This window comes from Nomia melanderi, unplaced genomic scaffold, assembly GCF_051020985.1.
Source record: "Nomia melanderi isolate GNS246 unplaced genomic scaffold, iyNomMela1 scaffold0482, whole genome shotgun sequence".
Taxonomy (NCBI): Eukaryota; Metazoa; Arthropoda; class Insecta; order Hymenoptera; family Halictidae; genus Nomia; species Nomia melanderi.
In genome coordinates, this window is record NW_027475597.1 from 10,694 (window position 1) to 28,683 (window position 17,990).

The 17,990-nt window shown below is 16.8% G+C and overlaps 1 pseudogene; it reads left to right on the top strand.

Moving 5' to 3' along the window:
• The first annotated feature begins 5,134 nt into the window (after window positions 1–5,134).
• Window positions 5,135–6,700, top strand: LOC143176298 (cytochrome c oxidase subunit 1-like; annotated as a pseudogene).
• The last annotated feature ends 11,290 nt before the right edge of the window (window positions 6,701–17,990 follow it).

Genomic DNA, 17,990 nt, shown 5'->3' on the forward strand with positions numbered 1-17,990 from the left:
TTTATATAGTCATCATAGATTTATATAGTTTTGTATAGTGATGTGTAGTTTTTATCTAGTTTTATTTAATTTTATATTGTTTTCTGTAGTTTTATATGGTTTTATATAGTTTTATATAGTTTTATATAAATTTATAAGGATTTATATAGTTTTATTAGATTTACATAGTTCCATATAGTTTTATATAGTATTATATAGTTTTATATAGATTTATTAGTTGTATATATTTGTCTATAGTTTTATACAGTTTTATATAGTTTTATATAGTTTCATAGAGTTCTATATTGTTTTACATAGCTTTGTATAGTTTTATATAGTTTGACATAGTTTTATAGAGTTCTATATAGTTATGTATAGTATTAAAAGGATTTAATAGATTTATATAGTTTTATTTAGCCGTATAAAGTTTAACATAGTTTTATTAGTTTTTCATTGTTTTATATAGTTGTGTATAGTTTTACACAGGTTTATATAGTTTTATACGGAGTTATTACTTGTATATAGTTCCAAATAGTTTTATACAGTTTTATTAGTTTCATATAGTTTTATACAGTTTTGTATAGTTTTATACAGTTTAATATAGTTTTATACAGTTTTGTTAGTTTTATATAATTTTATATAGTTTTATTAGTTGTATATATTTGTCTATACTTATATACAGTCTTATATTGTTTTATATAATTTTATATAGTTCTAAATATTTTTATAGAGCTTTATTTTGTTTTATATACTCTTATATAGTTTTACATAGTTTTATATAGTTTTATATAGTTTTATATAGTTTTATTAGTTTTATATAGTTTTACATAGTTTTATATAGTTTTATATTGTTTTATACAGTTTTATATAGATTTACATAGTTTTATAAAATTTATATAGTTTTATATAGTTTTATATAGTTTTACATATTTTTATATAGTTTTATACAGTTTTATTAGTTTTAAATGGATTTATATGGTTTTATATAGTTTTATATAGTTTTATATAGTGTTAGTAGTTTTTTATACTGTCATATTGTTTTGTATAGTTTTATACAGTTTCATATAGTTTTATATAGTTTTATATAGCTTTATGTTGCTATATGAGTTTCATTAGTTTTATATAGTCTTATATAGTTTTATATACTTTTCTATAGTTTTATATAGTTTTATATAGTTTTATATAGCTTAATATAGCTTAATATAGCTTTACATAGTTTTACATAGTTTTACATAGTTTCACATACTTTTATATAGGTTTATATACCATTATATACTGTTCGTCAGGTTTATATAGTTTTACATAGTTTTGTATAGTTTTATATAGTTTTTTATAATTTTATATAGTTTTATATAGTTTTATATTGTTATATTTAGTTTTGTATAGTTTTATATAGTTCTATATAATTTTATATAGTTTTATATAGTTTTATACAGTTTCATATAGTTTTATATAGTTTTATATAGCTTTATGTTGCTATATGAGTTTCATTAGTTTTATATAGTTTTATATAGTCTTATATAGTTTTATATACTTTTCTATAGTTTTATATAGTTTTATATAGTTTTATATAGCTTAATATAGCTTAATATAGCTTTACATAGTTTTACATAGTTTTACATAGTTTCACATACTTTTATATAGGTTTATATACCATTATATACTGTTCGTCAGGTTTATATAGTTTTACATAGTTTTGTATAGTTTTATATAGTTTTTTATAATTTTATATAGTTTTATATAGTTTTATATTGTTATATTTAGTTTTGTATAGTTTTATATAGTTCTATATAATTTTATATAGTTTTATATAGTTTTATATACTTCTGCTGATTTTATATAGTTTTATACAGTTTTGTATTATTTTATACAGTTTTAATTAGTTTTATATATTTTTATTAGTTTTATATAGTTTTATACAGTTGTGTACTATTTTATACAGTTTTAATTAGTTTTATATATTTCTATTAGTTTTATATAGTTTTATATAGGTTTACATAGTTTTATTTCGTTTAACATAGTTTAATACAGTGTTGTGTAGTTGTATATAGTTTTATGTGGTTCTATATAGTTTTCTATAGTTTCATATAGTTTTAAATAGTTCTATTTAGTTTTATATAGTTTTATATAGTTTTCTATGGATTGATATTGTTTTATGTTGTTTTATATAGTTTAATATAGTTTTAATAGATTTATATAGATTTATATAGTTTTACATAGTTTTATACAGTTTTATATTGTTTTGTTAGTTTTTTATATTTTTATATAGTTTCATATAGTTGTATATAGTTTTATATAATTTTATATAGATTGATATTGTTATGTAGTGTTATATAGTTTTACATAGACTGCTATTGTGTTATGTAGTTTTATATAGTTTTATATAGTTTTATATCGTTTTAAATAGTTTAATATATTTTTAATAGATTTATACAGTTTTATATAGCTTTATATAGTTTTATATAGTGTTAAATAGTTTTATTAGTTTTATATAGTTTTACATAGTTTTATATAGCTTTATATAGATTAATATTGTTTTAAGTAGTTTTATGTAGTTTTAATAGATTTATATAGTTTCATATCGTTTTAAATAGTTTAATATATTTTTAATAGATCTATACAGTTTTATATAGCTTTATATAGTTTTAAATAGTTTTACATAGTTTTATATAGTTTTATATAGTTTTATATAGTCTTATTTAGTTTTATATAGTTTTGTTAGTTTTATATAGTCTTACATAGTTTTATATAGTTTTATATAGTTTTATATTGATTGATATTGTTTTATGTAGCTTTATGTAGTTTTAATACATTTATATAGTTTTATATAGTTTTATATAATATAATAAAATAAATCCCTTTAAATATAAAAATTTAATTAATAACACGAATAAATAAGAAAAAATTAAATAAATATATAATAAAATAAATCCCTTTAAATATAAAAATTTAATTAATAACACCAGTAAATAAGAAAAAATTAAATAAATATATAATAAAATTTAAAATTATATAAATAAGCTAAATAAAATAAGCTAATAGGTTCATAACCCTAAAAATGGAATATTATTCTTTTATATAATTAGTAATATGACTTATTAAAAGGATTATTTTGATGTAATATTTAATGTAAAAATTTTACTATTACTAATTTTTTTTTCTTAAAAATTTTAAATCAAATTTTATTCCCTACAAATTTTATTTGAATTTAAATTTTAATAGATTACTATAATCTAAATATTAATTTTAATTAATCATTATAATTAATAATTAAATCAAATTTTATTCCCTCAAAGTTTTATTTAAATTTGAATTTTAATAGATTACTATAATCTAAATATTAATTTTAATTAGTCATTATAATTTAATTTATAACTTAATCAAATTTTATTCCCTAAAAATTTTATTTAAATTTAAATTTTAATAGATTACTATAATCTAAATATTAATTTTAATTAATCATTATAATTTATAATTAAATCAAATTTTATTCCCTAAAAATTTTATTTAAAGTTAAATTCTAATAGATTATTATAATCTAAATATGAATTTTAATTTATCATTATAGTTTAATTTATAACTAAATCAAATTTTATTCTCTAACAATTTTATTTAACTATTAATAAATTTTATTAAATATTTTTTTTAATATATTTAAGTGTGATTGCACCTAAATCTTTGAATTTTGAAGAAATTAAAAAAATTAAATAAATATAAAATAATAAAAGTTTTTGAAATTATCTCTAAATTTTAATTTTATTAATTCAATTAAAATTTTTTTATTAAATAAATTATTTATTAATTAAAAAATTAAATGTAATTTTTCTAATATTAATTTTAAATTTTTTAAACTTACAATAATTTATGAAAAATTCAAATTATTTTTTAAATAATTAATAAATTTATATTTAATTATAAATTAATTTAAATAATTAATCAATTTTTATATTAACTTTAATTTTATCTTATATACCAATTTTAACTTTATATTTAAAAAATTTTTTTTATTTATGATTAATTATAGAAACTTTAAATTTAATTTATATTTCTATTATATGTTTTTTAAATTTTAATAAAAGAAGAATTTTATATTTTTTAATTTCTTCTATCTAAGGATTAATAATAATTTTTTCATATTTAATAATTATAATAAATAAAGAAATAAATATTTATTATATAATTTTTATATTCTCTATTTGAATAAAAATAGGTATTATACCAATACATTTTTGAACAAATATTATTATAAGAAATATAAATTATTTTCTTATTTTTTATTTTACAACATTTATAAAATTTATTCCAATATTAATTATTTACTATTTTTGTAATTAAAATTTTTTTTTTATAGAACTTTATATTTTACATTATTAATATCACCAATTTTTATAATATCTCAAATTTCACTAAAATTAATATTTTCATATTCATCAATATTTCATTCATCATTAATAATTTTTTTAATTAATTTTAATAATGAAATTTGATTACATTATTTTTTTATATATTTATCAATTTCTTATTTACTTTTTATATTCTGAAATTATTTTAATTTTTATAACTCTATAAATTTAAAATCATATTTATATTTTAATAAATCAAACAAATTTAAATTAACAATATTAATTCTTTTATATTGTCAGTTACCACCAATAACCTCATTTATTATAAAAATTGATATAATACAAAATTTAATAAAAATAAATATATTTAAAATAACTATTTTTTTTATTATAATAATATCTGTATTTTCAACATTTAATTATTTAAATTTTTTTAATTTAAACTTTTCTGATACTCAAATAAAATACACTTACATATTTAATTTTAAAAAATTAATATTTAATTTTCTTTATAATAAAATATTTTATTTGTTTATTTTTTTTTCAATAATATATTTTTTTTACTAAAATTTTAATTACTAATATAATAATATTTTTAAATTTGCTATTTAATATTTTTATTTAAATTATAAAATTTTATTAATTAATAATATCAGAATTATCTATTCATAAATAAATTTACAATTTATCCCTTAATTTCAGGCATGATATTTTTTATAAAGATTGTAAGTTAATTAATAAACTCTTATCCTTCAAAGATTAATATATAAATAATTTTATCAATCTTAAAAATTTAAATTTTTATATTTAATATATCAAAATGATTTTATTCAACAAACCATAAATATATTGGAATACTATACTTTATTTTTGCAATATGATCAGGAATACTTGGATCATCAATAAGAATAATTATTCGAATAGAATTAAGTACTCCAGGATCATGAATTAATAATGATCAATTATATAATACTATTGTAACAGCTCATGCATTTTTAATAATTTTTTTTTATAGTAATACCATTTATAGTTGGAGGATTTGGAAATTGATTAATTCCACTAATATTAGGAGTTCCAGATATAGCATTTCCACGAATAAATAATTTAAGTTTTTGATTATTAATTCCTTCAATTATACTATTAATTATTAGAAGAATTTCTGGATCTGGAATAGGTACAGGTTGAACAGTTTATCCTCCATTATCATTAAATACATTTCATACATCAATATCAGTTGATTATGGAATTATTTCATTTCACATTGCAGGTATATCATCAATTTTAGGAGCAATAAATTTTATTACAACAATTTATTATTCAAAAAATATTTCATTAAATTATAATCAAATTTCATTATTTCCTTGATCAATTATTATTACAGCAATTTTATTACTCTTATCATTACCTGTATTAGCAGGAGCTATCACAATACTATTAACTGATCGAAATTTAAATACATCATTTTTTGAACCATCAGGAGGAGACCCAATTCTTTATCAACATTTATTTTGATTTTTTGGTCACCCTGAAGTTTATATTTTAATTCTACCTGGATTTGGTTTAATCTCACAAATTATCATAAATGAAAGAGGAAAAAAAGAAACATTTGGAAATTTAAGAATAATCTATGCTATATTAGGCATTGGATTTTTAGGTTTTATTGTATGAGCACATCATATATTTACTGTAGGTTTAAATGTTGATACTCGAGCATATTTTACTGCCGCAACTATAGTAATTGCTGTTCCAACAGGAATTAAAGTATTTAGATGACTATCAACATTCTACAGAATTCAAATTTTCTTAAATCCATCAATTTTATGATCTTTAGGATTTATTTCATTATTTACAATTGGTGGTTTATCAGGAATTATATTATCTAATTCATCAATTGATATTATCCTTCATGATACATATTATGTTATTGGTCATTTTCACTATGTTCTATCTATAGGAGCTGTCTTTGCAATTTTCTCAAGAAATATCCATTGATATCAAAATTTTACTATATTAACATTAAATAAAAAATTATTAAATATTCATTTTTTTATAATATTTATTGGTGTAAATTTAACATTTTTTCCTCAACATTTTTTAGGATTAATAAGAATACCACGACGATATTCTGATTATCCAGATGCATATTATTGCTGAAATTTAATTTCTTCAATTGGATCATTAATCTCATTTAATAGATTAATTTTTTTTATTTTCATTATACTTGAAAGTTTAATTAAACAACGATTAATTCTAATAAAATACATTTTTTCATCATTAGTGTTAAGGTTTTATTTGGGTACATGCGTACATTTATTGATTGGAACAGTTTATATAGATATAATTTAATATTGAGTTATTATGCTAACAGTTATAAGTAACATTTTTACATAACGATGTTCTTGGCGCGAAAACACTAAGCACGTGTTACCCCATACCCAAGCACAAGCGGAAGGGAAGAAGAAACTTATATCTAAATGAGCATTGTCGCTACAACGCCCTCATATATATATATATATTCTATGTTGTTCCCATTCATGGCGGTCACTTTGAATAATCATAAGCTATATTTTCCAACACTCCCCCTTTCAAAGTGCCCCTAAATACATTTCTTTCAAGTTAATTTCGCTTACAGTAATTAATCGATACATTAATTTCGCATTTTTAACAAATCTATAAATTTTTCTACTTTACATTTTGGTATCGACTTAGTTAACATATCAGCAACCATTTCATCTGTTTTAAGATATTTCAATTCTATTTCACCACGTTCTTGCATCTCCCTTGAATAATGGTAGCGTATATCTATATGTTTACTTCTATTATGAAATACGTTATTTTTACTAAGTTGAATCGCACTTTGGTTGTCTCAAAATATATTTACTTTATTAACCATTAAACTAGTGAGTTTCGTATATGATAAAAATCTTTTTAAATATATAGCCTCTTTCACAGCCTCTGACATTGCCATATATTCAGCTTCCATTGTTGATAAAGCTACAGATTTTTGCTTTTTCGAGGCCCAGCTGATTGGCCCCCCTGCTAATATTGCAATGTACCCAGACCGCGATCTTCTTCCATTTTCATCAGCTGCCCAATATGAGTCGACATATAATTCAACTTGCTTATTGCTGGCTAGATAAGTAATTGTTGGAAAATATAGCTTATGATTATTCAAAGTGACCACCATGAATGGGAACAACATAGAATATATGTATGAGGGCGTTGTAGCGACGATGCTCATTTAGATATAAGTTTCTTCTTCCCTTCCGCTTGTGCTTGGGTATGGGGTAACACGTGTTTAGTGTTTTCGCGCCAAGAACATCGTTATGTAAAAATGTTACTTATAACTGTTAGCATAATAACTCAATATTAATTTATATCTATATAAACTGTTCCAATCAATAAATGTACACATGTACCCAAATAAAACCTTAACAATTAGAATGAATTAATTTATCCCCTTCTGAACATTGTTTTAATGAATTACCTATAATTCTTTTTAAAAATTAATTTAATATGGCAGATTTTAAGTGCAATGGTTTTAAACACCACAAATAAAATATAAATTTTTATTAAAAATTGCTCATTGAAATATATATTCATTTCCAGACCCAAATTCACCATTAATAGATAACCTAATTTATTTTTATAATTTCACAATAATTATCTTAATAATAATTACTATATCTATTATTTACATAAATTGTATAATTATAGAAAATAAATTTATTAATTTAAAATTTATTAAAAATCATAATTTAGAAATAATTTGAACTATTATTCCAATAATTATATTATTAATTATTTCTATTCCATCATTAAAAATACTTTACTTTATTGATGAATTATGAAACCCAACCTTTTTTTCAATTAAATCAATTGGACACCAATGATATTGATCTTACGAATACCCAGAATTTAATAATAATTCAATTGATTCTTATATAATTAATCTATTAGAATTAAATTCATTTCGATTATTAGATGTTGATAATCGATTAATCATCCCATTTAATACACCTATTCGAATTTTAACAACATCAATAGATGTAATTCATTCATGAACAATTCCTTCAATAGGAATTAAAATAGATGCAACACCAGGACGAATTAATCAAATATCTTTAATCTCATTACGACCAGGATTATATTTCGGTCAATATTCAGAAATTTGTGGAGCCTACCATTCATTTATACCAATTACTATTGAAAGAACAAATTTAAAAAACTTTACAAATTGAATAAATAACTTAAATCTATAAATAAAAAAGAATTAGTTAAATTTATAACATTAAATTGTCAATTTAAAATTATTTTTATAAAAATATTTTTTTAATATTATCATTAAGTATCTTAAAAATAAAGAATTAACCTTTTAAGTTAAATATAATAAAAAAATATTCTTAATGATAATAATTAAAAATAATTCTTTAATTCCTCAAATAAGACCAATAAAATGAACTTTAATTTTAATTTTAATTATTATTTTATTCTTTATTATTACAATACTAATTCATTTCATAATAAATAATTTTATTAACTAAAATAAAATAATAATAAAAAAATAAATTTAAAAAAAAAATGATAAATAAATAACTATATAAAAATATTATGATAACAAACATATTCTCAATTTTTGACCCTTCAACATCTAATAACTGTTCTTGAAATTGAATTATTATAATTTAACCTATCTTAATTTTCAATTGATCTTATTGATTTATTCCCTCGCGATTTAACTTTAAATGAATCATATTAATAAACTTTATTTTAAATGAATTTAAAATTTTAACAAAAAAAATTGATCATTATAATTTAATTATATTTTTAAGATTATTTTACTTAATTATAAACATAAATCTAATTAGTTTAATACCTTATGTATTTACACCAACAAGACATATAAGAATCAATTTAAGATTATCTTTAAGAATATGAATTAGATTCATAATATTTGGTTGAATTAAAAATAGAAAACATATATTAATTCACCTTGTACCAATAAATACACCCTCAATATTAATAAGATTTATAGTATTAATTGAATCAATTAGAAATTTAATTCGACCATGAACTTTAGCAATTCGATTATCAGGAAATATATTAGCTGGACATTTATTATTATCTTTATTAGGTTCCTCAATAACAAACTTATCAATTAAATTTATCCCAACAAAAATTATTATTCAAAATTTATTAATAATACTACAAATTTCTGTAGCATTTATTCAATCTTATGTATTTTCAATTTTATCATTATTATATTTTAATGAAACAAATTAAATTTATGAAAATTAATATAATTACAAATTCAAAAAATAATCCATTTCATATAACAACAAATAGACAATGACCATTAATTTGATCTTATAAACTTATTATTTAATAATATTATTAGATTCAATTTAAATTTTTCCTTTCTTAATTTATTAAATTTATTTACATTAATACTAACATCATATCAATGATGACGAGACTTAATTCGAGAAAGAACATTTCAAGGATTCCATAATTTAAATATCATAAATATAATTAAATTTAGAATAATTCTATTTATTATTTCTGAATTATTTTTCTTTATTTCATTTTTTTAAACTTTTCTACATTCATCAATTTCACCTTCAATAGAAATTGGAAATTTATGACCTCCAAAAATAATTAATATATTTAATCCATATGATATCCCATTATTAAACTCAATTATTTTAATTTATTCAGGAATAACAATTACATGAAGACATAATTTAATCAAAAATAATTATAAAAAATCATTAAAATTATTAAATATAACAATTTATTTAGGAATATATTTTTCAATACTACAATATATTGAATATTTAGAAGCTAATTTTACATTTAATGATAGAATTTTTGGATCAATTTTTTTTATAGCAACAGGATTCCATGGAATTCATGTAATTATTGGAACCATATTTTTAATTATTTGTTCTTTACGATTAAAAACAAATCACTTTTCAATAATTCATCATTTAAATTTTGATCTAGCATCATGATATTGACATTTTGTTGATATAATCTGATTAATTTTATATATTTTAATTTATTGATGAATATATTAAATTATATAAATAGTATAATAAAATTACATTTAATTTCCAATTAAAAAATTTACAATTAAAATTTAATTTATATAATATTTTTTATTTTAATAATAATATTATTTTTAATTTTTATTCCAATATTAATTTTCTTAATTAATAAATTTTTATCAATAAAAATAAATAAAGACCGAGAAAAAATTAAACCATTTGAATGCGGATTCGACCAATTAACATCCCCACAATTACCATTTTCTATTCAATTTTTTTTCATTACTTTAATATTTCTAATTTTTGACATAGAAATTATCTTAATCTTACCTATTATTAATTCACTAAATAACTTACAAAATTCAACAATTTTAATGTTTTTAATATTTATTATAATTCTTTTTATAAGATTATGATACGAATGAACATTTAATTATTAAATATGAATTTAAAAAAATTATATATATATATAAAGTAAAATAATACAAATTAATTTCGGCTTAATTATTTGGATAAACTTATTCCTATATATATATAAAAAATTAGGATATTATTTAATAAATTAATATATAACATTAAAATTGCAATTTAAAATAATTTTATAATATATCTCAATTAATTGAAACCAAAATAGAGGTAAATTAATGTTAATAATTTAAATGAATACAAAATATTCCAATTAATGAAATAATAAACTATGAACTTCTAATTCATTTCAAAATGACATAAATCATTTATATTTCTAAATTTATATAGTTTATTAAAAACATTATATTTTCAGTATAAAAAAAATTTATTACTTAAAAATTTATAAATATTTAAACATTTAACAATTACAATTATATTTTCAATATCATACTCTAAATTTAAGCTATTTAAATATAATAAAATTTGTATAAATAAAAAAAATATAAAAATAATAAAATAATAAAATAATATATTTACAACACCAATACTTTCTTTATAAATTTTAATTAAAATACCATTTTTAATTATAAAATTAATTAAAAATTTTAAATTTATTATAAAAACTTTATCTACAGATTTATCAAATATAACCTCAAAATTAAATATTTTATTAATAAATTAAATATAAAAAATTTTTAATAAATATTCTGAATAAAATGTACTTAAAATAAAATTAAATACCTCAAAATATTCTTTTTTTAAAAAAATTAAACTTTTAAATTCAAAATAAAATATTAAAGACAAAAAATATATAAATAATAAAATATATTTATCATTTAATGTTATCTTAAAATTTTCATAAATAAATATATTATAAAAATATTTACCATAAAAAATTCTAAAAAAAACTCATAAAAAAAAAGAATAACTTATATATTTTAATCCTCCTTCATATATATATATATATATATATATATATATATATATATATATATATATATAAAATAATTAACATAATAAATTAATACCCAATTTAATAAACGAATACTATAACTTATCGTAAATACAATTGAAATATATAACATAATTATAATAAAAGTAAGTAAATTAAAATTATAAAATATCTCCATAATTAAATCCTTAGAAAAAAAACCAGTAAGAAAGGGAAATCCACATAAATTTAAAATTGATAAAATAAATATTAATCTTTTTAAAGGATTAACATAATAATTTCCCCCAAAAAACGTAAATCTTGTATACCTAAATTTATATGAATAAATCTTCCAACACTTAAAAACATTGTAGACTTAAATAAAGCATGACAAATTAAATGAAAAAATCCTAAATCAATATTACCTAACAATAAAATCCTTATTATAAAACTTAATTGACTTAAAGTTGATAAAGCAATAATCTTTTTAAAATTTATTTCAAAATTTGCTATTAATCCAGACATAAATATTGTAAAACTAAAAATTAATAATATAACAATATTCATAAAATTTAAATCTATAAATATTTTATTATAACGAATTAATAAATAAACACCTGCAGTTACTAAAGTAGAAGAATGAACTAAAGAAGAAACAGGTGTAGGTGCAGTTATAGCTGCTGGTAACCAAAAAGAAAATGGAAACTGTGCACTTTTTGTTAATATTATAATTGACATAAATAATAAAATTTATTAATTTTACAAAAATTAAATTCACCATGTTGTGTATACCTAAATAAATTTAATGAATAAAAAAATCTAAAAAATATTAAAATTATTAAAATAAATAAATTTAAAAAATTTCAATTAACTAAACTTATAATTAAAAAAATTTCACTAATTGAATTCAATGATAATGGAGCAGATAAATTTGATGTACATAATAAAAATCATATTAAAGACATTCTAGGATATAAATTTATTAATCCTTTATTTATTAATATTAATCGTCTATTTCTTGATAAATAACATAAATTTACTAAAAAAAATAACCCTGATGAACATAAGCCATGAGAAATTATTATTATGTATCACCCTTTAATTCCACTATTTATTAATGTTATCATTCTAAGGATAAGCTACTAAAATTTTCATATCAATTTCACGTATACATAAAATACTAATTAATATTGATCCAACAATTCTAAAATATATAATAATTTCACTAAATTCAATAAAATTTTTTATAAATATTAACATAAATCGAATTAAACCATAAATTCCTAATTTTAATAAAATCTCTGCTAAAATTATTGACCCAATAACAGGAGCTTCAACATGAGCTTTTAATAACCAAGAATGAAATATAAATATAGGAATCTTAACAAAAAATGTATATATAAAAAATAAAAGTATAAATATATTCAAATACTTAATTTTTAATATTTCAAAATAATATATCATTAAAATATTATAAAAATAACATAAATCCAAAATAAAAATTAAAAAAGGTAAAGAAAAAAATATTGTATAAAATAATAAATAAAATGAAGCTAATCCTCGTATTTCACCTAAACCTCATTTTATAATAAAAAAAATATAAGAACTAATCTAATTTCAAATATAAAATAAAATATTAATAAATTTATTGAAGTAAATACAAAAATTAAAGAAATTAATAATATTACTATTAACATTTTAAAATAAAAAAAATCATTATTTTTAACATAAAAAAAAAAAAAATTAAACCAAAAATTAAAAATGTTAATGATAATAATATGTAAGAATATAAATTCATTCTAAATATTTCATTAATTATTCCATTTTCTACAAATTGATTAAAACAAAAAAATGGAATTACACAAAATAATAATATTAATATTCCTAATAAATGCTTATTATTAAAAAAAATTAATAAAATTATTATAAAAATTATATAAATTATCATATTAACTTTAATACTTTTACACTTTGATTCCCAAATAAAAAAATTATTCTAATTATTAATCCTAATTCAATTATACTTTCACAAACTCCTATAATTAAAATAATTAAAAATAATCAATCATTTAAATCCAAATTTAATAATATTAAAACTAAATGTAAAATTAAAATTAATAAAAACTCTAAACAAATTAAAATTAATAAAAATCTCTTAAATCTTAATATCATTAATAAAATAATTACAAATAATAATAATATATAATTAAATTCACTTATAATTTAAAAAAAAATTAATCTATTAAATAAATTTATTTAACAAATTTCAAAAAAATTATTTTAAAATAATATCTTTAACTCCCAAAACTAAAATTTTTTTAAAACTATTTCTTGATAAAATTAAATTAAGCTATATAATTTAAATACATAAAATATTAATTTTGTAAATTAAAATTAGAACTTTATTCTTATAGCTAATAAACCTATTTATTAAAATTATCATTTTTAAAATCATTATATTAATATGAATAAAATTATATAATATTTCAGAAAATAATTTCTCTCCAATAAATCTTATATTAATATTAATTTAATACACCCTAACTTTAATAATAATAAATTATATCTTTATACCAAAAAAATCTTTATACTTAATAATAATTTTTATCACAATCATTAGAAGAATACTAATTATATTTATATTCTTTGTTAGATTAATAAATAACTTATTTTATAAAAAAAATAAGATAAATAATTACTTTATCTTCATAAATTATATATTTTTATTATTTTTTATCATAAATTTATACTTAAACAAAAATAAAATAATAATTAATTCAATTAATGAAAATATTAATATTTATAAAATCTTTGAATATCCTTATATTTTAATCACTTTTTATTTAGTAAATTTATTATTATTAATTTTAATTTTAACAATAAAAATTTCCACAATTAACAAAACAAATTTATAAATTCTTAGGATATGTATTACCTTGAGGACAAATATCTTTTTGAGGAGCAACCGTAATTACTAATTTACTATCAGCTATCCCATATTTAGGACAAATAATAGTTCAATGAATTTGAGGAGGATTTTCAATTAATAATGCTACTCTAAATCGATTCTATTCATTTCATTTTATTTTACCAATAATTATTTTATTAATAGTAATTCTACATTTATTTTTCTTACATTTAAGATTTTCTCATAATTCAATAGGCTTAAGAAGAAAACTTTACATATTATCTTTTAATCCTTATTTTATTATTAAATATTTATTTGGTTATATAATTATTTTAATACTTTTTTTTCAATTACAATCAAATTTCCTTGTATACTAAGTGATCCTGATAATTTTACTTTTGCAAATCCTATAGTTACTCCTGAACATATTAAACCTGAATGATATTTCTTATTTGCATACGCTATTCTTCGATCTATCCCAAATAAATTAGGCGGTGTAATTTTTCTATTATTATCAATTTTAATTTTAATTACATTAACAATATTAAATAAAACTAATATAAATTCATGTAAATATTATTATTTAAATAAAATAAATTTTTGATTATTTATTATATCATTTATTATATTAACATGACTAGGAAAACAATTAATTGAATATCCATATATTTAATTAACACAATTATTTTCAATTATCTATTTTTCCTACTTCTTTATTTCTCCAATTTTAAATTATTTTTGAGATAAACTTATTTATTATAACTAAGTTAATGAGCTTGAAATAAGCATATATTTTGAAAATATAATATAGATTTATTAAATCTATTAACTTTAAAAAATAATTATTAATAAAAATTCCTTAAATATAAAATTTAATAAAATATAATATAAAGAAATTAATAAAAATTTTTTTCAACATAAATCTATTAATTGATCATAACTAATTCGAGGACAAATTGAACGTATCAAAATAATAAAAAAAAAATGAATATTAACAAATAAAACAAAATTTCAACTTATTAAATATAAACCAAAAAAAATTTATACTATAATAACTCTAACAAAAACAATTCTTAAATACTCAGATATAAAAATTAATGTAAATATACTTCTAAAATATTCAATATTAAAACCTGAAACTAACTCAGATTCACCTTCAATTAAATCAAAAGGTGAACGATTTAATTCAACTAATATACTAATTAAAAATATTAAATAAATAGGAAATATATATATAAATATATACATTTAAAATTGATACTTTAAAAAATTATATAATGAAAAATCTTCAATTAATAAAATTAAAGAAAACAAAATTAAAAATAAACTAACTTCATAAGAAACTGATTGAGCAATAGATCGAATAGAACCTAATATTGAATAATTTGAATTAGAAATTCAACTTCTTAACATTACAGGATAAACAATTAAACCAATAATTATTAACATAAATAAAATTCCATAATCAATAAAAATTATATAACAATTTATTGGATAAATAAATCAAATTAATATAGAAAACAAAAATATTAAAATTGGTATAAACTTATAAATTAAAAACTTTCTTTTTATAACGAAAAACAACTCTTTACTCAATAATTTAATTGCATCTCTAAAAGGTTGAAAAAACCCTAAAAATCCAACTTTATTCGGACCTACCCGAAATTGAACTAAACGTAACAATTTACGTTCAAAGAATGTCAAAAAAGCTATTCTAACTAAATTGAAAATTAATAAAATAATAAATATAAAAAGATCTAAAATAATTATCTTAAATTCAAATAAAATTATTATCTATTATAATACTTATTCTTATAATATTCATAAATTCTAAATTTATAACACTTTTCTGTCAAGATAATTATTAATAAATTTAAATTATACTAAAAACAATATTTATATAAATTTAGTCCTTTCGTACAAAAATTTAAAATTAATTTAAAGATAGAAACTGATCTGGCTTACACCGATCTGAACTCAAATCATGTAAAATTTAAAAAGTCGAACAGACTTAATATTTAAATATCTTCATTTAAATTTAATTTTAATTCAACATCGAGGTCATAAACATTTTTATAAATATGATCTTTCCAAAAATATTATGCTGTTATCCCTAAGGTAATTTTTTCTAATAATTCTTATAAAGAATCTCAAAAATTTTATAATAATCACTGATAAAAATATTTTAAAGTTTATTAAATTTAAATATCCTCCCAATTAAATAATAAATCAATTAATTAAAAATTAAATTTTAAAAATATTTAATAAACTATATTATAAAATTCTATAGGGTCTTCTCGTCCCTTAAAAAAAATTAAGCATTTTTACTTAAAATTTAAATTCATAATTTATACTTGAAACAGTTTATATTTCATTAACTCATTCATACAAGACCTTAATTAAAAGCCAAATTATTATGCTACCTTTGCACAGTCATGAATACTGCAACTATTTAAAATCAAATTCATTGAGTAGAGCTTACCTTAAAATAAAATCAAAAGGAAATGTTTTTGTTAAACATTTGAATATAAATTTTGCCGAATTCTTTAAGTATAAATAAATATAATATTTATTTTATTTTTAAATAAATTTAATTACTAATTTAATCATTATAAATAATTTCAATTAATTTTAAAATATTATTTTATAAAAAATACATTAATAAAATTAAATTAATAATAAATAAAAATAAATTATAAAATTTTTTATATTAATAACAAATTTTATGTTTATAAATTTATAAACTTTAATTTTAAAATTATAAAATAAATTTATAGATTATCCCATAAATTTTTTATATTTAATAAATTTTAAATTATATATATACATATATATATATAATAAAAATAATAAAAATTAATTTAAATATATGAATTAAATTCAATTCTAAAATAACTAGATATCTAAAATTTGAAAAAAATTTCATTTCTAAATAAATATTAATAAACATTTTGCTACATATAATATTATATTTATTTAGATCATTTTATTTTCGAGATTCATATATTTATACATATAAATTAAATAACCCTGATACAAAAGGTACAAAAATAAATTTTATTTTTATAAAATTAAAACATTTCTTTCACAATACTATTAAATAAAAAATAAATTTATTCAAAAATTTTACTAAAACGATATAAAATTAAATTACTTTAAAAAAAAAAATAAATATAACAAATATTATATATATATATAAATTCTATTTAATAAAATTTTAAATTATAAAAATTAATCTTTTTATTGTAAATAAAAAATTTTTATTAAACTAAAATTTTAAATAAGTACATTTTCCAATACACTCACTTTGATACGACTTATTTCAATTTTAAAGAAATTGACGGGCGATTTGAACATTAAATAAAATAAAT